At 49.4% G+C, this 19,819-nt stretch overlaps 1 long non-coding RNA gene and 1 pseudogene across 1 annotated transcript; both read right to left on the reverse strand.

The window, feature by feature from the left end:
* Positions 1 to 4,283: 4,283 nt before the first annotated feature.
* Positions 4,284 to 4,457, reverse strand: LOC139052907 (U2 spliceosomal RNA; annotated as a pseudogene).
* Positions 4,458 to 10,900: 6,443 nt separating this feature from the next.
* LOC139052894 (uncharacterized) lies at positions 10,901 to 12,325 on the reverse strand. Its single transcript, XR_011510105.1, has 2 exons — positions 12,248 to 12,325; positions 10,901 to 11,028 (listed from the first exon to the last, which is right to left on the reverse strand). It is a non-coding gene; the product is annotated as an uncharacterized lncRNA (long non-coding RNA).
* Between the last annotated feature and the right edge of the window lie 7,494 nt (positions 12,326 to 19,819).

Below are 19,819 nucleotides of genomic sequence, written 5' to 3' on the forward strand. Positions count from 1 at the left end.
AGCGATCACTGCGGTTGGTGATCCAGCACGGTACATATGTAAGCTGTGCGCTTCGGCATTCCCTTTTTGGCCTGCATACAGCCATAATATATGAGGGATCGCATAAAAAGAGTGCGATGCCTATTTTTGAGGACAAAATTTCCGTAATACGTGTGAGTGCGTCGTAGAGAACGGAACGAACACAACCGAAAAAGAAATTCGGTTATCATCTTCTTTCTAGAAAACGCAAGAGAAAACGGGCTAACACCGCAACAGGGCCTCGCATAGTCACGCCGCACAACGTTTATAAATATATAACCGCTGATGCGGTATGCTTGGACGAAGCGGTATATAGAACAAAGATATATGTAATCCAGCACCTACCACTGCTTAGGACGCTCGCGCAGTTCGTAAACAGTCCCTTTGCTGGACAAGCGTAATTCAGACTGTAAGGTATGCTGCTATCACTTGTCAAAACTAATTTATTCAGGGGCGGAAACCTCATCCATCGAACCAAGTAGTCACGCAATGTAACCTGCAGCGAACAGTTTGAGCGTTTGTCAAAGTATAACATCACAGCTCCTATCGTACCCACGCTCACGCTGTTACGATCGTCGCGTATGTTTCATGGCTCCTAAACCGCAGCTTAGAAATAGAGGATATTACTGCAATAAGGTCACATTAGTGACTGGAACATTCAGAAATACACAATTCATCTCCGAGGCAGATTGTAGACTCGAATATGCGCGCATACATCGCGCTGCGTGTTCCGTCCACCTCAACGCCAGCAGAAATTCCGGCCATGACGCCTTGAATCACTTCAGCACGTCTCACAGAACCGTTTCCCACGTAGAAGACACACGTAATACTAAACAGGCCGCACGACGGCGAAAACAAACGCCAGAACCTGCCGCCGAGCGTATACCTGCCATGCAAAAGACCGCTTTCACCCAAGCCAGTATGGCGCTGCTCATAGGCGGCGCCACTGCGCTCACAATATGGCGGCGCCTACGAAAAAACGGTCTATAAGTACGGTCATTGCGACAGACGCCTCGCAGTGTGAAGAAAAATCTGAAATTGGCATTTTCTCGCCCGCTCCAGACTGGTGATTTGCAATCAGGATTCTGGACTTCTTTTCCGTATTTTTGGATGAATTTATAGCTGTAGTTCTAGCCTTTCGCAAACTAAATTCGCCAACATCGGCGGTAGTAATAATAACGGATTCTTCATCCTCATGCTCCTCGCTCACAGCAAATGGTCTCACTAACCTTTTACGTACATTTCATTTTCTAGTGCCCGTCTAGTCGTTTTCGACGTCGCCGTGAGGTCCCTTATGGAGTCCAAGTGCGATTAGATCGCGGCCGCCCGCCGTATGCGTGCGATAGACGCACGGGAAAGTGTGCGAGGGTGAGGGGAAGACGATGCCTTGATGCGCGGCGTCTTCATGAGTGCGCGGGGGGGAGGGAGAAGAGGTCGCACGCCGTCTTCTTGCGAGCGCTAAGGAGGAGAGCGGAGAGATGAGCGCGCAGGGGGGCTGATTAATTCTCCTCTTCTACTGGACGCGGTTGCACATGGCGAGGCTGAAAGCGGCCGCACGCGCCCTATCTTGAAATTAATATGCGGTGGAAGTAAAAGGCTAGCCGACACGAAATCGCTGATGGCTTCGGGTGTGCTGTGTTCTCGAGTGCCGGGCTTGCGCTGAAGTGACATGCAGTGCGAAGGTGGATTCGGTCACCGCTGCTGCTGCTGACTTCCTTCACCACACCACAGTTGTGACAGTGAACACATCCCCGCGGTCACCTACGGGGATGTGTTCGTGTTTCACCGTACGCTCTCGACAGCATGCTTGTAAACTTAATTCTAACAGTAGTGAGCGAATGTTCACTGCAATATATACGACGTATAGAACTACGAAACTTGTTTCACCTAGGTGAATCATGCTTTGCTATCACAATGTTTCGCCTTTCAGGCAAAGCTGCGACTTTTTGTTGTGACCAGTCGTCCCTCATTAGTGTGGGCACACAAGTGATAAACACGAGAAGCTGTACTAGGATGAAATGCACGAACCTCCCGCCGTTACACACCGAATGCGAGGGAAAGCACGCGCGGGTTACCAAGAAGCATAGTCAGGGGGGGGGGGGGGGACACTCCCCGGCTTCGGTGGCACAGGAAATTGGCGCCATCTCTGTAATGGGCGAACGCAAAAATCCGTTTCCCTTGCATGGCCTCGCAGATTGACGCGCGCACGCGCGCCGATCCAGGTGGCCAATCCCTTCCCCCCGCTCAACTCCTCCCCCTACGCTCTCTCTCGTAACTCCCTCACAACTCCCTCACCTTCGACTGTGTACGCGCCCGCGCCGCCGTGCCGTCCCCGCCGGCCCGGCGGCTGCTTAGTCCGCTTAGTAACGCTTTTTTGTTATCTACTGCCATCGAGATGAGTGCGCTGCTGTGCGTTGACCGACGTGGCTAGTTTCGTCAGTTCTGTGGTCCTCGGTAGCTATGTGCTTGTGCTCCGCTATGTTTCGCCCGTTTCACGACTCGTACCGCTCGTGCATCGTGCAGTGGTGCACAAATACCTCAATAACAAGTCCTGCAAGGTTGTTCCGGCTGCCTAAAGACAACAGGTGAGCGCTCAGACCCAAAGACATCAGAAGGCGCATGTACGCGAACACAGCCCTGTCCATTTCTGTGCTCCATGAGGCTCCGGACGTCGTTGCGCCTTGATTCTGCTACACTTGCCTCTTCCAGGTAGAGAAAGCTGACAAATAGATGTTCCTCCTCATTGTCACCTGCCCTGTGACTTGTGTTTTTCTGTGCGAAGTCTCATTCTGCAACTTCAGTAACTTGCCCAGCTCTCCATACCGCCCTCAGTGCCTTTTCTGTGTATCACGTTCTAGAAACCTACTAACAGCTGAAAAATTACATGTCACGTATTTCATATGCCTTCGTGCAGATTTATAAGTAAGCTTTCTTTTGGTATGGCCCTCAATCAAACAATGTTAGCATTTTATTCCATCTTTCAGGTATTTTGCGTGTCTTTGTTTTTGCCATTACCTGTGAGTTTTCCCTTTCTATAGTTGTGATGACTGTCATACACGTCGTCCAATTTTGTGCAATATCTTAGTGCACATATCAGGAGCTCGTCTACATTTAGGTCTTGAGGACGTTATATAAAAATCTTGTTTGTATAATATTTGTATATGAAACGGCCTTCGCGTTTTCTACCTGCCGTGGTTGCTCAGTGGCTATGGTGTTGGGCTGCTGAGCACGAGGTCGCGGGATCGAATCCCGGCCAGGGAGGCCGCATTTCGATGGGGGTGAAATGCGAAAACACCCGTGTACTTAGATTTAGGTGCACGTTAAAGAACCCCAGGTGGTCGAAATTTCCGGAGTCCTCCACTACGGCGTGCCTCATAATCAGAAAGTGGTTTTGGCACGTAAAACCCCATAATTCTTTTTTCGCGTTTTCTAGCACTTTCTCTTGTTATTTCACCATCTGTGAACTTTTGTCTTTAGTACTCTTGTATATGTCATGCACCTTTCAGTTTTGCTCATTTTTTGAGCGTGTATCACACCACGTTTTAAGAAAAATCTGTTTTCGGAAACGAAGTCAATAAAGCGACACTAAACATCTGTTGTGTTGGAAGTGGAATTTTTTTTATGTCCCGGCACATGCTGATATAAGTATGGGCAAGACTGTGTGCGTGCCAACGCATAGCCCACGGCGCACCACGCCCCAGCTCGCAAGCAATGCCAATGCGCTCCGTAGCGCGTGCATTGCTTGCGAGCTGGCGCGTGAAAAAAAAAAAGAAAAACGCGCCGCGTACGGGTAAAAAACAAAAAGTGAGCGGCGCGCGCGCCATGGGGGAAAGGAGAAAAGGGAGTGGAGCTAAAGCCCCTCAATCTCGTGGAGTGGGCCGGCATAATAAAAACAAAAAGTAAAGAAAAACGTTTGGGAGAGGAGGTGCCACACGGCTGCTGTTGATGTGGCCATGACAACGCAAACAATCATGTGCGCCGCCATTTTGCTGTTGCGTCGCCCATTGGTTAGGGCCGTAACTGAAGGGGACCTTTGGCGCTAGCGTCGAAAGAGCGTCTGCTCGGAAACGGCCAATGGCAGCCATACGGAGTGTCCCCCCCCCCCTCGCACAGTGGCTCGATGTGCGCCGTCTTTCCTCTGACTCAACGGGGGAGGGGGCGGCAGTACGCGAAAGCATATCTTGGTCGCACAGCCACGCCCTTAACGTTATGCGTAACATACACTCTACTAGTGCACAGCAACATTGATTCTGATTTTAGATTCTATGGTGGGGGCTGTACCCGGCTGCAGTGCAATACCAGGACAACCCGTGGCGCTGGAGGGGCAAGCCCCGTCCAAGCGCTGCCTTACAAAAATAGGAATAATATCGTAAGACCCATGATAGGGCCGTATCAGATATTGAGCTGATAAGAACAGATACTACTCCAAGGGAAGTTTTTATTCATTCATCATATAGTTTCGTGCAAACACAGATTAACAATGTACAGTTCACTTGCTGTTATACAACATTTAGGTGCACTCAGAACCGTCGCACATTGCTGGGCCGTTTTACAAACAAGGCTATGCTGCATTATACAAAGCTATGACTACTAAAGGTTCGTAAACTTTCATTGAAGACAAGGGAAAAGTTATCGAACAACCTTTGGACCTTATGTCTCCCATACGTATTCCTGTGGGAAACTATTGTTGCGACACTGGGGGCTGTGTTCTGCACTACATGTTTCCGGAAATGGGTTTAATTCCGTGTGAGCTGCTGAAGAGGGCACATTAATACGGCATCAATGGGTACGCGAGTTGCCCATTTTTTTGGATGAAGAATCTTGTGTGCCATCGACGGAGGAAGCTTTCCTCCCCTGTTGCATCAAGTTCCTCATTCAGATGTTCCCATAAGAGCAAGGCTTATTCTCTGGAGGGTGGGGTAGGCCGCCCTCACCGGCACTCTCCTTACCTCTGCGAGGCATCTGCGTTTCCATATGACGTACATTGTACAGATAAGTACCAGGTTGGCGAATCTGCCTTTAGTTTTCTGCGCCCTGGCCTGCGGTCGTACTCCGAAGATGTTTAGTACCAGTCGCCATACGGCTATCGCGGCGACACACTCGAATAGTGCATGGTCTGCAGTTTCTGGGTAGCTGCAGTTGGGGCAACGGTCGTTTGGAACGATGCCCATTCTGTGCAGTCTCTGCCGGGTCGGGAGCGCCTTCCATTTCCGTTTGACGTCAAAGTCCTGTACTTCTTTGGGAAGTTTTATCTTTTTTGGTTGGGTTGCCTTTATGGGTTCCATTTTTCCTTCGTCCTCAGTTGATAATTGGGTTTCTGTTATGGTCTCGATGATTCTAGCGGGTGAATCCATGTCTATGTTAGTTCTGGGTGCCTCCTTCTCTAACATAGCTTTCGTGACAGCGGCAGTCTTATAGAATTCTGAGGGGAACTCTGCTTGTGGTCCTGGGAGCCTGCTGCAATCTAGGACACTGCGACTTGTACTGCTCCAGTACAACATTAAGCCCTTGCCTATGTAATCGACTGAGGTGCCTAAGTACCTGACTGTTTTTAGGGCCAGAATCCGTGTGGTTGTTTTGATGTGCAGAAGTCCGAGGCCTCCGCTCGTTGTTGCTAGTTGCAGTATGTTTCTTTTTAACGGGGGTGGCTTGTTTTCCCACAAAAAGGCCGTGATAAGCTTGTTCAGTTGGGTGATCGTTTTGCTGGGCATGATGCCAACGCGACTAGCGTAGTTGGCAAACCCGCATACTGTAGTTCTTGCTGCGAGGGCTTTCTCTTGCAGTGTTAGGTTCATTTGTTGTAGATGGGAGATTGCTTGTTTTGCTTTGGCAATGGCAACCTTCCAGGTGGGCTGCGCCACTTCTTTCTGCGTGAAATAAATTCCAAGAACTTTAACTGTGTCAACCCGCTGTATGTTCCTTATGGCGTCCGGTGGGAAAGATCCGAATATGAGAGCCTTGCTTTTTGCTTCGTTTAGTGCAGCGCCAGACAGGTGTGCGCCCTTTGCAAAGATGATTCGGAAATAATGCAGGCTTGATTCATTTCTTACGAAAATGGCTAGGTCATCCGCGTAGGCCGTGATCTTTACTTCTTCCTGTCCCGTCAAGGGGAAGCCGCGGATGCGTGTTTCGCCGTTTATGCTAGCGATCAAAGGCTCAAGCGAGAGAATGAACAGGGTTGGTCCTAGGGGGCATCCTTGGCGGATTCCTTTTGTGTAATTAAAGCTCTGTGTGATGGACTTGTTTATCTGGATATGGCATGTCATGTTGCTATAGAGGAGTGTGATTATCGCGACAAAGTCTTGGGGAAAGGAGAACTGTTTCATTATTGTGAAAAGATACTTGTGCTTTACCCTGTAGAAGGCTTTCGCTTGATCCAATGAAAGAAAAGCGCCGCTTATCTGTTTGCTTGTTGCGTATTCGAAGACGTCACGGGTAAGTGTCAGATTTGCGAACAATGATCTGCCAGGCACCGTGCATGTTTGGTGGGGAGATATTATCTGTGGTAACACGCGCTTGATTCTGTCGTTCAGCACTGCTGCTGTAATCTTGTAATCTGTGTTTAGGAGGGTTATTGGTCGCCACGATTTGGGGCTATCCGGTTGGGCACCTTCTTTGAGCAGTAATGCGATTCTCCCTTTCCCAAAGGAGGGTTTTTTTTTCTTTTCGTTTATTATCATATTGATCATGTCGCACAGTTTCTCGCCTACTTCTTCGAAAAAGATATTATAAAATCCTGTGGTGATGCCGTCGCATCCTGGGGCTGTATCTTGCGACATGTTTTGGACGACGTTTTTCAATTCTTCTATGGTGACGTCATTACAAAATTGTGAAACCGCTTCTTGGTCGAGATGCGGTAAGTTTTCACATAACTTCTTCAAGTTTTCGGTATCCGCAACACTGTTAGTCTGGTCCTCCTCGAATTGATTCCTAAAATGCGTTAAAAAAATGTTTTGGATTTCTTCTAGATCGTGTGTAGTCGTTCCATCTTCCCTCACGGCCTCTACGATCTCCCTCGCATCATTTTTCCCTTCTCGGTAGTTATGTTCTTCTGTAATGATGTGCATTTTACATGGATCGCGTTGTGCCTACCTAGTTCGTTTTTCGAGGAGGCGATCGTACCTTCTTTGCAGCGTCTGTAGGTATAATCCGGTGCGTGAGGTTACGGCTTCCGCCCTCGTTATAATTTGCATCCTCCGCAATAATTCCTTTAGCTCGGCGGTGTACCTCCGGTGCCGCGCTTTACCTTCGGCTTGTAAAGCCGTCGTCGATTTTCCTTTTAGTTCTTCCCAAGTCGACGGACTCATCTGTGGTGCTCGTTCGGTTATTGCTTTGAGGCTTTGCTTGAGGTTATTCTTGCTGGCGTCATCTTGTAACAGGGCAATGTCTAGCCGCCAACTTCCGAGGTGTGTTTCCTGTCCTGGGTGGCCCCTGATTGTACATATTACTGGGAAATGGTCAGTCCTTTTCTTTAGAGGGTCTGGGAGCGTCGCCACTGCACAGGTCTGGAGTTTGGGGACGAGGCAGTCGGGCACGTAGATTCTGTCTATTCTACTCGACGTCCTGGTGGAGACGCGAGTGGGCTCAAAACGCTCATCATGGAGAGAAACCCATGCATCCGTAAGGTACAGGTGGCGGAGGATTTTGCAACATTCCCGTGCATTGTAGGTTGATCCCCCTTGCCCGGGGCCTCTGATGTCCCTAGTGGAATTAATAACACAGTTGAAATCACCTAGGAGGACGTGCGGAATTTTATCAAGAAGCAGCGGGTGAGGGACTTTGAAGAAAGCGTTTGTATCCGACCGGGTTGCCGGGGCGTAGATGTTTACGAAACGAATTTTCCTATTATCTATGTAGACGTCCAGCACCAGAGTCCGCCCGTTGGATCCGTAGAAGCAATGCGCTCGCTTTCGAAACCGTCCCGTCACGAAAATGACCCGCACGCCGCATGCTCGGGCGTTTGTCAGTGAAAAAAAGCTACTTGAGAGTCACGTTTTAATGCCTCCACGTCTAGTGGGGTCCGTAAATTAGCTTCTTGGATAAAAAGGATGTCATGTGCTCCTCCCTCGCAAGGTTTAGGATCTCGCGTTGCTTGTTTTTCTCGCGAAAACCTCTAACATTGAAAGTGGCAAAAGTAATGTGAGCCATGTGCTCTGCCTCGTTTTCCAACCTAGGCGTTAGAATGCAAACAAACACAAAGGAAAACACAACAGAAAACCAACGGAAAAAACAGGGGGGGGGGGGGGGGGTTCTTTAGATGGCGCGAGCGTTGCCCAGCCATTGGGGCGGTCTCTGGGTTTTTTTTTTGGGGGGGGGGGGGCAAAGTGATGGGCGGTTTTTAACGAAAGGTTGTGTAGGCAACCGAGAGGGGGGGGGGGGGGGGGGTGTATACTGCGTGTCTCGTCGCGAAGCGCAACAGCTGTAGTAAGGCGGTTTTTTTTTTTATTCATTGCAGTACTCCTACAGGCGAGGGAAGATGAAAACGCGGGTGGGCGTGGTGTATGATTTCTTTGTTTTTTGTGCTGCTTGTAGTATCATGCCTTGATCAGAGCGCCGGACCTTCCCGGCTTGCTATCGCTTCTGTGACGTCCATGTCGGTCTCGTTCGTTTGCATAGTTGTTTTCTTTTGCGAAGGGGGATCCTTTCTGGGTAGCTTTTTCGGCGTCTTGGTTTCGCTGTCGCTGCTGGCTAGATCATCTTTTGCTCGCCTTTGGGTTTCTGGGCTTGTGCGGTCTTTAGCGTGTTTTCGTCCTTCGCCTCCCCTTTTGTTTGAAAGAGATCTGTGTCTTTGTGGTTTGGGTGTCTGGGCGCCAGCGGTCGAGGCGTTTGGGATTCGGCCGCCTCGTCCTTTGAGTGTGTCTTTCCCGGCGACGTTTTCTACGTCCTTTTCCTGCTGTAATTTTTGCGGGGGGTTTTCGGCACTTGGTCCGCTGTTAATTGGTTCCTCGTTTAGCTTTTTAGTTTCGAGGGAGAGCTTGCCCTCCTGTGGTTTGGCTTCCGGGATTTCATATTTTCCGCCGCTCACTATGGGCATGTCTTCCAAAGTATGGCTTTTTCCTGGGGTGTTTTGTTTAGGCTCGGTCTTTTGCGCCTCGGCGCTGGTGTTTCCTAAATCAGTTGTTCGACCTAAGGGGCGTGGTTCGCTTGATGTGCCCGTGCTGTCTGTTGTTTCGGAGACTGCGGTTAGATTTTGGGACGCTACGTCATCAGTTATCTCATCGCAGCTGTCTTATGGCGAAAAGTTTTCTGGCCGTCGTACGTTCGCTGCTTTGCACGCGCTGTTTTCACTTTCCGTTGTGCTCTCCGCACCTTCCCAAAAATCATGTGATTTCGTTTTTTTTTTGGTGGGGTTGCTTGATTGGAGCACTTGCATCTTCGGTGTTACACTTTCGCTAATCGTCGGGAAAGCCTGGCTTAGTTGCGCGTTTGCTATCTGGGCTTGGTCCGTGGGCGTGTGTCGCCCAACTACGCCTGCGTACGACTTGGGATACGCCCTCCCGCGAAAACAAGCTCTCGTGCCGTGGCGGCCTCCGCACTTGTGGCATTCTTCCTCGCAGCCTTCCGTTTCGTGCCCGAAAATGCCGCATCGTTTGCAGTATGGGGCGGTGCACATTGTGGCCATGTGGCTGTCAGCACCACATCTCGCACACACGCGCCTCATGCCTCGGTACTCACACATGACTCTGTGGCCATGGACAGTCATGAAATTCGGGATTGGTCTGCCCATTTCTATTCGCACCACTCGGACACCAATTAGCTTATTTTAGCGGTTAGCCACTTTTGCAAAGGTCACGCTTTTAACTTTGCCGTATGGTTGTGAGGCAAACGACAGGGTATCTGCTGACATATAGATTGGATAGCGATACACATTTACAAAAGTGACTGGCGGGCCGACAGCGTCAACAGGGACCTTAACGTGGTTTACGTGAAAACCTTCCGCGACCATTAGCTTAGTCGCCTGTGCAGCGTTTCTCGTGCAGATTAGGAATTTAGCGCCTCCGATATGTTGCAACGCTAAGGCGCTGTCGTCCCCCGCAGTCGCTTCTACAGCATCAATAAGATCACCTATGGATACATCGCCCTCAGGGGCGTCGAAAGTAAAACAGTTCTCCCGCAAAGGAGTCTCACTGCTTGCGTCCATGGTGTGGGGGGCGTGGCTGCTTGAAGCACGGCCTCCGGGTTTCATGGTTGTACTGGTTACTCTTGTCGTTTACAGCTGGCGCTGAAACGCCGCTGTACTCTAGTCTTGAAGGGAGTTCAGCAGGTGGCGCTGGCTCCGCTGTAGCAGGAGGTTGGCCGGCGGCTCGACAGGGGGCGTTGGCAGGGGTGCCGGCTCCCGAGACCATGGGTTGCTCAGCAGGCGCTGGAGGCACCCGCCGGGTTGCTCCGCTGCTTGGCAGATGGCGCTCGGGCAGGTAGGCGGGCAGGCGGGTTGGTCCTGGTAGGCGCTTGTAGTCTCCTGGAGCTCCGCCGCGGTCCCGACGCGACCTCCGGGGTAGCAGGGGTGTCTCTTAGGAAGAAGTCTTCTCGGCCTGGGGCAGCGACCTTAGCCAAAAGGCTGAGAAGCGATGCTGTAGGTCACGTCATAGAGAAAAATTTCAACAAGAGCGGACACTCCCATAGAGCCCAGCGGCCGAATTGACTGTAGCACACCAAGCGGATGTTGTAGACTCCTTCCGGTTTCGGTTTTGGGCGCGTGCGTTTTGAAAACCAGTTGGTACACGCCGCGCCGGCTCCGCTGCTCGGCGCGGCATTCATTTTTTTTTGTCGCTTCTGCTGAACCTCGCGTGGAATCGTTTTAAGTAGAAACGATTGCGATTGACCTTTACAAGAGTGCGCCGAATCTGTCAGGTGCAATTTCATAAAGTAAACGAAAGACGTCTTCTGAAATGATGGAATGTTTATTTTGCTCTATATAAATGCTCGTTCCGGGCTTCTGCATTCATCCAAAGTTGTGGCACCAGGTAAGCAGCAGTCGTTGCCGTACGATGCTCCACCGGATGCCATCAGCTGAAAGAAAGTAAATTACAAGCATGTATGATTTCCGTATATTGACCTAACAGGAGTATTGCGTGTAGAGGCGAAACGTGCGTAAGTAGTGAATGAGCGGCATTACAGATAAATTCACTGTTACGTACATTTCGCAGCAAAGACTCCTCCGAAACAATGCCATAAAATCTGAACATCCGATTTTCAAGCACCCCTCCTTTCCCTGGCATTATTTCCTGCACTTTAAGTGCACAAATACACGGGTGACTGCGCGTTTCCAAAACAACTTGGCCTCGGCCGACACGATGGTACGCCAAGTACACAAAGGTAGCTACAACACAGGCTAGGCCAGACCATGTTACACGCTCGCAGAATGCCTTCTAATCGCACTCAAGTCAGACTCGTCGGTGCAATGCCTGTTTTCAGTCGCTCAGAATACATAAATGTCATGTTCTTGAGCTCCTCCGTGTTATCTTTTACGCGTCCTGCCGGCGCATGCAACACTCCCGTGTTATCACTCTCGGCAATCGCTCGTCGCGTTTTCGAGAAGCATGAGTACCGCAATAATGTATATGTTGTTGCAGGGCTATAAAATGCGTCACAAACTTGTCCCACTAAAATTCAGTACACGCAAAACTAACTCACTGTGGCCGCGGCTTGCTTTTTTCGCAAACAGCTTCACAACACCAGGCGCGGCGAGCAAGCCTCAAGGTATCCCAAAAAGTTACCAAATAATTTACAATACTTTTTTCGGGTCAGAGAATGCGTCACGAACTTCTACCAGTAAGATTCAGTACACGCGAAACTGCGGCACACAGCCGAGCTGCTTTTCGCCAACTGCGTCAATAAGCCGGGCGCGGCAACCGTGCTTCTAAACTACCCCAAATATAACGACGTTAGTTACAATAATGTTGGGGGCCACAGAATGGGCGAAAACTTGTCTGTCTCAGGCGCTACGACGTAGTGCACGCATGCACACGCGCAAATGCCTCACACGGCCGAGCCGGTTTTCGCTTACTGCGTCAATAAGCCAGGCGCGGCAAGCGTACCCAAATACTGCCGAAATAAGTTACAGTAATGTTGCGGCTCATAGAAAGCGTCGCAAACATCTCCCAGAACGAGGCATTAACTCAATTTAACTGCCCCAGGACGGCGGTGCTGTCTTTCGCTAACTGCGCCACTCGAACTAAGCCTAAAGGTGATTAAAATGAGCCGCACACTGTCAAACACAATTTCTCACCTTGCCGTAGTCCAGTAGTGCAGCGGTGCCGTGTCGAAATGCAGACGACACGCAAGAGAAGCATTGAGAAGGCCGGGAGCCCAATAAAATGGGCTGTATCCAAAACAAACGGGTCGCCGAGCACGCGAGATTCGCACGTACGACAAGCCTCGCTCACTCCTGCGGCTTGTCGGCGCATGACGTATGCATGCGTGTCTGGCGTGCCGCTAGCTTGTTGCTAGGCAACGCAACAAAAAGTTGCAAAGTATAAGTTCATTTACACGCAAAACTTTTTCACTTTTAGTGGGAAGGAATGAAAAAAATGAAACGTTGTCTGGAAGTTGATTTCACATTCTTTTTTTCTGATGCTCGCGTCAACTAACGGACGTTGTTGAAACTAGGCGTGACGTGTTTCCTGTACCGTTGTCAGATGGGAGGAGGACTTGGCACCTTTGAAGGCACCGCGTCCATGAGCATACATATCTCATCAACCCATCATCATCCGATACGTCGACCCCGGTACTCCCCCACAACCCGGGTTGACTGGGTGGGGGGACTTGGTTCGGGCCAACGGTCCTTCCCGGACAAGGGGGCTGTTGTGGTGCAGCAACACAAAGTTACCGCACGCAACACACAAACAGCCATGCTGGTCGTACAGGACTCGAGCCTGACTGACCTTCGGACTGCCTCGGCGCAAAAGAGGCTAAGGCATACAACCATGCAGAGCACCAAAGCCGTCCACGGAGCAGCGCGACCAACCAAGGGTGCGCCGCCACCGGTTCTAGCTCTGGGTTCCACTGAACCAAACAAAACCCCGTAGATCGACTGGCGCACACGGCCGAGTCGAGCGACCTTAGGAGCATGCATCATAACTTAATGGAAAGCTTTCCGCCTGACTCATCAAAAATTACCGCAGGACGGGCCCACACTTCGAGAAACTTCTTCTCGCCCAAGCGGTGCCGCTCCCGGGTGAGATGGAACCAGACCTCCTTCCGTGCTTTCGCAAGCACTTCGTGAAGGCCCGGCGCCCCCCTCCCGAAAACTGCACCGCAGCGTGCCAACCAAACTTGGTAGGAGCACTCAGCGAGGAGAAGCACGAACTGGTTGACCGCCTGATTAGCGGCCTGAGACTAAGCGAAAGCCGTTTACACAGTCATTTGCTTTGAACGAAGTGCATTTTACAAAAGCAACGCCAAATTCAAATTGAAGCGGGCAGCCGGGACCGCCGCCATGTTTCCCGCAAGCTCCGCAAACCCCGCAAAAACGCTAACGCTGGCCGATTTACGCTCAAACCGCCCATGGCCGCACGCCGCACCGCAAGCGAGCGGTTCGCCAGTAATGGCCGACGTGACGTCACGAGAGGCGGTCGTGAACTTTCGCCTCCGTGCGGCGACCGCATAAACATGGCGCTGCTGGTTCGAAGCGAAGCGGAGCGCGAGGCCTAGATCGCTAGGCTGCCGCGGCAGTTTGTTTTTTGTGTGGTTTAGCGTGATCACTGCAAGAGCTATTCAGCACCTGCAAAGCTATTTGTCTAACACAACAAGCAGCTGTACTCTTCCTGACCTCTTCAGTCCGTGCGATCGCCAAAGGAAACAGACGGATGTGTGTTGTGTTTACGCGAGGATCGGAAGGAATGAAGCCGCCGATTTCGTGTGTTTTAGGCCGTTTTTTGCATGTGCATTACAAACGTGAAGGCCATCGCTCACACCTACATGCTAAGCATGACACTAGTTCGGTACGCGCCGAAATGAAAAGATTTGCGATCGCCCACCTCGGCATATAGTGTTCGTAGGTGTTGTGTGTGCGCGCTTCATCGATACGAAGATTGCACGTTTGTGCAGTGCTGGTTTGTGTTTCAGAAGTGATGACACGATGTGTAGCGATGAGCTTCATTGTCGTCTCATTGCAGGCATTCGTAATGTGCTGTTTGTGTCTTGCTTCGTGTGAGCTGTTTTGCCGGCTGCGATGCGCATTGGTGACCGCGAACACGTACAGAATGTTCGAGCGCTAGGGTTCTTACTTTTACGAAGCGTAAGTGTACTGTGATATGTACGTGCAATGTACGTGCAAGGCGTATAAGTGTTCGTTTCATGCAATATGCATATGTTCTGAAGTGAACAGTGCATAAGCGTTGCGGGCGAGATTTGGTTCCGGCCCTTTCTGCCCCGTTCACGTATCTTGTGTGTTTTTCGGAAGTTATTTCTGTGCTATGAACGTGTTTATAATCGCTGAGGGCAATATAAGGAATAGCTTAAAAGTTACATGAGTACATGCGCGCTGTCGTGAAATGTGGACGCGCGTGTGCACTGTTCTGATGTACGCGAATTTCGGGCACTCTTCATTTTTGTCATGTGGACATTGGTGTAAACAGCAGAAATCCTGAGGCGTATTTCTAGATTAAGCAATGTATACATTCTTATACTGAGAGATGTGAGCGCCTTGCATGTGCAAGAAATTCAGCTGATTGTTTCTTGTTAGTGTCTGAGTACACACTGTTAGTGCCAACACCAGTGGCACAGCATGATAAGCATATAATGTGTGAAAACTAGATACTTCATTTTGATTCTTGACAATTTGAATTTTTTGATAAAAAGCCATATGCATGTTTTACCAAAGCATGAAGATGACAACACAACTGGTATGGTCAATATATGATTCGAGGATTGTAGCGGAAGAAAAAGAATGCGGGCACAGAAGGAACGACTATAGTCGAATACAACTTTAGAAAAAAGGGGAGGCCCCGCCCAGATGACCAAAGCACGATGTCCGATTGCTTCCGTGACTAAAAAAATTCCACTGAAAAAATCGTGCTTCTGAAACGCGCAATTCTAGGTATAAATAAAGACTTTTGTATTTTGATAACTGGCTTAGTAGAGCTCTCATGTGCTACAGCACATGCCGGATCGCTACTGAAAAATAACCCCTTGCCTTCCACAACGTTGCCCATCGTCTGCTCTTTAGCTTCATGCAAGTGACAAAAGTAGAAAGAGCAGCTCTGGCTTTTGCGCTTGTTTGAATGTACACGACACATTTACTATTCCTGTTCTGAGCTTCAAATGAATCAGCTGCTATTGAACAAGTACTTATATAAAACAATGCATTTATCGCAACCATTGCAAACTCAAGATGCTCGGTGTCAGCGAAAGCACAGTGTTGAAGGTGAGGAGGGAGGTTAAAGCCTCGCATATTTCGGGTGGCAAACTGTCGACGCCCTCACGAAAGTGCCCACGAAATGCGGAGAAAAGAAGACGCAGCACGAAGTATGACACGTTGTGCGCACCGAGGTCGTGTGCATGATTTCTTTCGCCGCAACGAGATACCGACGGTTGAAAAGATCACTAACGAGTTCTCAAAGCGTACATGGTGTTATGTTTGTGCCCTGGGATTTGTCTGACGGAAGTCCAGTGCTATGGTGTGTCGACTGTGGAGGCAGCATTCATCCCCGCATGGTCCCTGCTTCGAGCACACGACTACGTGCACGGCTCAAGTTTCCCCGTGGCCACCATATCACGGACTGCTATTCGGCCCCTCCCCGTGCCGGTAGCAATGCAGCCCCCCCTCCTTTGTCCAGCAGTGCCCGCACCACGAACGACTCCAACTGTGTTTGGGACGGTTTCCAAAGGAGGGCTGTGTTTCAACCCTGTGCCTTACAGTTGGTTCCCTTTGTCCTATGCGGGCCATAAAACTTCCCCGGCGCGCCATTCTGACCGACCACCAGATTGGCCCGACGCCGCAGCGCAGTTTGAGGAAGTGCTGGCCACCGAGAGCGGCGTTAGGACCACGGAGGCTGCCCAGAGACCCTCTCTCTCTCGACCTTGTTTTGTCCTTAGGGACTGTCTGGTGAATCTGTGGACTCAGGGGTGTTATTTAAGCAGCTTGCAGCTGCTCTGTTGGTCTCTCTCCTGATAACGACGACAACACGTAAACATTATATAAAGAATTCTTCACCGAGAAAGCTCTCCTCGTCTCTGACTCTGCGTGAAGTGGGGTCCAGACCTCCTGCCAGCCACACATACCTCGACACACGCAACAATGGATCTCCCATCACTGAAGCGTTGTACTGTGCGTCGCCTCCTCGTTGAGATCTGATTCAAGCACGAGAAGAGGAGCTGCAATTCGCTGCTGACCGACCGGGATGACATCGCTGAATGGCAGAATCGCTACCTTCGTGACGTGGAGCGCTACGGGCAGAAGGCCGAAAGATCTTTTTCCTGGGCGAGACATGGGTGACGGCGGTACACACTGGGTCGATCGTGTGGACAGACATCGTGGTGAAGAAGTGCGGACACCTATACGCTCAAGCAAATGGCCTGCCGATGGGTGTGAAACAACCTTCTGGAAAAGGCCAGTGCCTGATTTTGACGCACATTGGCAGCGAGGATAGTTTCGTCGACGGCTGCTTAGATATATTCTGAGGCCAAAAAACAAGCGACTACCACGAAGAAATGGACGGCAATCACTTCGAGGGATGGTTTAGTGACGTTCTGCAGAAGTTGCCTGTTGGTAGCGTCATTGTTTTGGGCAATGCACCTTACCATTCCCAGCGAGAAGAGAAATTGCCGTCAACAGCTTGGAAGAAGGAAAAAATACAGGAGTGACTCAAAAGCAAAAACATCACCTACAGCGAAAGGGTGGTTAAAAAGCAGGTCTTGAGTTGGTAGCATCTGTAAAGCCACGCTTTCTGAGCTACATCGTAGACAATGCAGCTGAAAGGGCCGGTTGCATCGTACTCGGGCTCCCACCGTACCACTGCGAATTTAATCCTATCGAGCTCGTGTGGGCAAAGGTAAAAAATGGCATAGCTGAGGACAACAGAGGCGTCAAGCTGTCCACGGTCAAAGATGTCTCGAGGGAAAAACTCAAGCACGTAACGGCGGAAGACTGGAGGAAGAAACTTCACCATGTGATGGACCTGAAGGCAAAGTTCAGGCTTGATACGTCTAGAAGTGACCGTATGCAACCCATCATCATCCAACTGGGTGAAGATGACAGTGAAGAAAGCGACTCCGACTGCGGGCTGTCCGGCATTGAGCCACTCGAAGCATAACGGCTTCTTTTTAATGAAAGAACAGCCCTTATTAGAGCTACCAAAATATTGCCGGTGGGTTCGCAGCAGCCAAGCATTCTGCCGTGACCTCTCAAATAAGCAGTTAATTTGTTGACATATTCCTTTTAATGGAAGCCCAATTCTGAAAAAGCAACGTACTGAACAGATCGTGCTCAATACAAGTATTGGCATGGAAACGTGCTGAAATGCTGGAAAATCTGAATGCAAATACAGTTGTTAACCCTGAATAACTATGCGGGGCCCAAAATGCCATTCGGGCCGTCACTGTTTAGCTTCACACGAAATAGCAGTAGCCAACGTGAAAGTGACAGCCACACCAATGTGCACGCCAAAGCACATTGTGCTTTGCGTGCAGTTGTGCTGCCCCCTACTGTTATTTCCAGCCCATTGAGATGAATAATGCCAATGTCAGAAGGCCCAAAATACTCTATTGGGCAGCCACCTACGAGCATGACGGGCCCTGTGATGAGATAACAGTCGTCAGGGCATGCTTGAGAGGCACCTTTAGCATCTGCACTTCAAAGCGCAGCCATGTCGTAGACATTGTAGGTGAAACAGCAGCAGTCAACGCGAAATTGACCACCACTTTAGCAGTTTGCATGCAAAAGCACATTCATGTGGTCGCATTCTTTATTTTGGTTATATGGCTCAGGCAAGTAATATAGACAAGAGAACAATTATCAAACATCATTAGCTTAGTGAGGACCAAAATACTCATTTGGGTAACTATCAATAGCAGTAGTCGAGGGCACGCTTGAAAGGCACCATTAGCAGTCTGCACGTCAAAGCACAGTCAAGCTGTCGCCACTGTTGGTGAAACGGCAGCAATCAACGCAAAAAGGACAGCCACTGTTGGCAGCTTGCATGCAAGCACACATTAATGTGGTGGCATTGTTTATTTTGGCTACCTGACCCAGGCAAGTAATGCAAATAAGAGAACAATTATCAAACATCAATAGCTTAGTTAGGCCCAAAATACTCAGTCGGGTAGCTATTAATAGCAGTAGTCGAGGGCACGCTTGAAAGGCACCATTTGCAATCTGCACATCAAATCACAGCCATGCCGCAGCCATTGCTGTATTTGTTTATCTGACCGGGCAAGTAACACCAATGTAAGCACAATTATTCACCCTAAATAGCTCTGCTAACATTGTTTGTACTAAAAAATGCTGAGTGAAGTTGAATGTGTTTTATTGAGGCAATTATTTAATTCACTAGCCATCGGCATAGCGATCGACGGCCAGGTTCAGACGATGACATTTGTGAAGTAATAAATGGTGAATGTTGCAAAAGCTCTCGGTGCACTGCTTTGCCGGGCTCCATTCACTGAAAAATATCGTTGCAACGACGAAAGCATCAGACAGGAAATGATACCCCACTGCACAATGTTATTCATGTTGAATATTTTTACCATCATATGTGATGGGCAGCGAAACCGTCTGTTTACTAAGACTGAATGCATGAAGAATGCAACAGCATAGCAAGGTGTTGTTTTGCAATATGCAGCCTTTCATGTGCACTTTTGGCGAGCTGCCACATGCACTGATGTATAAGCATGAACAGAGGTAAGAGGCAAAGTTACGGTGCAACCCACATGACGCTTTTAAGAAAATCTATCTCTAAACCTTTCTGCTTTCATAGGCGATCAAATTTTTTTTAGCAAGTTGGTTAATCACATTGCAGCAACAACACAAGAAGCAAGGACAGAAAACACAGCCAGTAGGCAGATTGGAAAGACGAGGTAGACCAGTGAGACAGGTTTTAATGAGATGGAAGAGGCCAGCCCTGCAGTGTACAGGAGTTAGTGCTTTGAATGAGATTGGCTAATGAAAATGTGTAAAGACTTTGCTAAAAAAACTAGCAAGAAGAAATGCTAATATAAAATAAAAGTACAGAAATAAGAGTAAGCGCAAACATGCATGGTAGCAGGCACGTGTTCACACACAAATGCGAAAACAGAAAAACTGGAATAGAAAGAAATGTGGGAAATTGAAAAAATATTAACAAACGCAAGAAAACACACACATTTACGAACAGATGCGGGTAGAGGTAATATAGGAGTGGGTTCACAAGCTGCTTTGCCTACCTTCTTGTATGTTTTTTTTTTTTACCGCTCTCTTAACACTGTCTTGGGAATTTTTAATTGCAACATATCACGAGAATCGAAAAGCAGCGTGAAGCTATGTTGTGGGAAACCATATCGAGCGCTGGCAACACAACTTATGCGCGACTGTGCCACAGCACGCATTCTACAGCTTGCGTGCGTGGTGAGCACTGGTGGAAAGCAATCAATCGACGGTGCTACACAATGCTCGAACACCACCGTTAGACGCTCGGCTATCGCACTGCTGACAATGATCGTTCATGCTAAGTTGATGGCAAGAAATCTTTGCGTTGGAGGCTTCTTTTGCAAATATTTTCTGTTGAGATGCTCGTAAGTTCGTTTCATGTGCGCACGCTTTTCTCATTTCTCCCGAGAATGATTTTGCTCCTTCGCTTCACCCCGTCCGACGAGAAACGCAGAG

Source organism: Dermacentor albipictus, unplaced genomic scaffold (genome assembly GCF_038994185.2).
Source record: "Dermacentor albipictus isolate Rhodes 1998 colony unplaced genomic scaffold, USDA_Dalb.pri_finalv2 scaffold_42, whole genome shotgun sequence".
Classification (NCBI taxonomy): Eukaryota; Metazoa; Arthropoda; class Arachnida; order Ixodida; family Ixodidae; genus Dermacentor; species Dermacentor albipictus.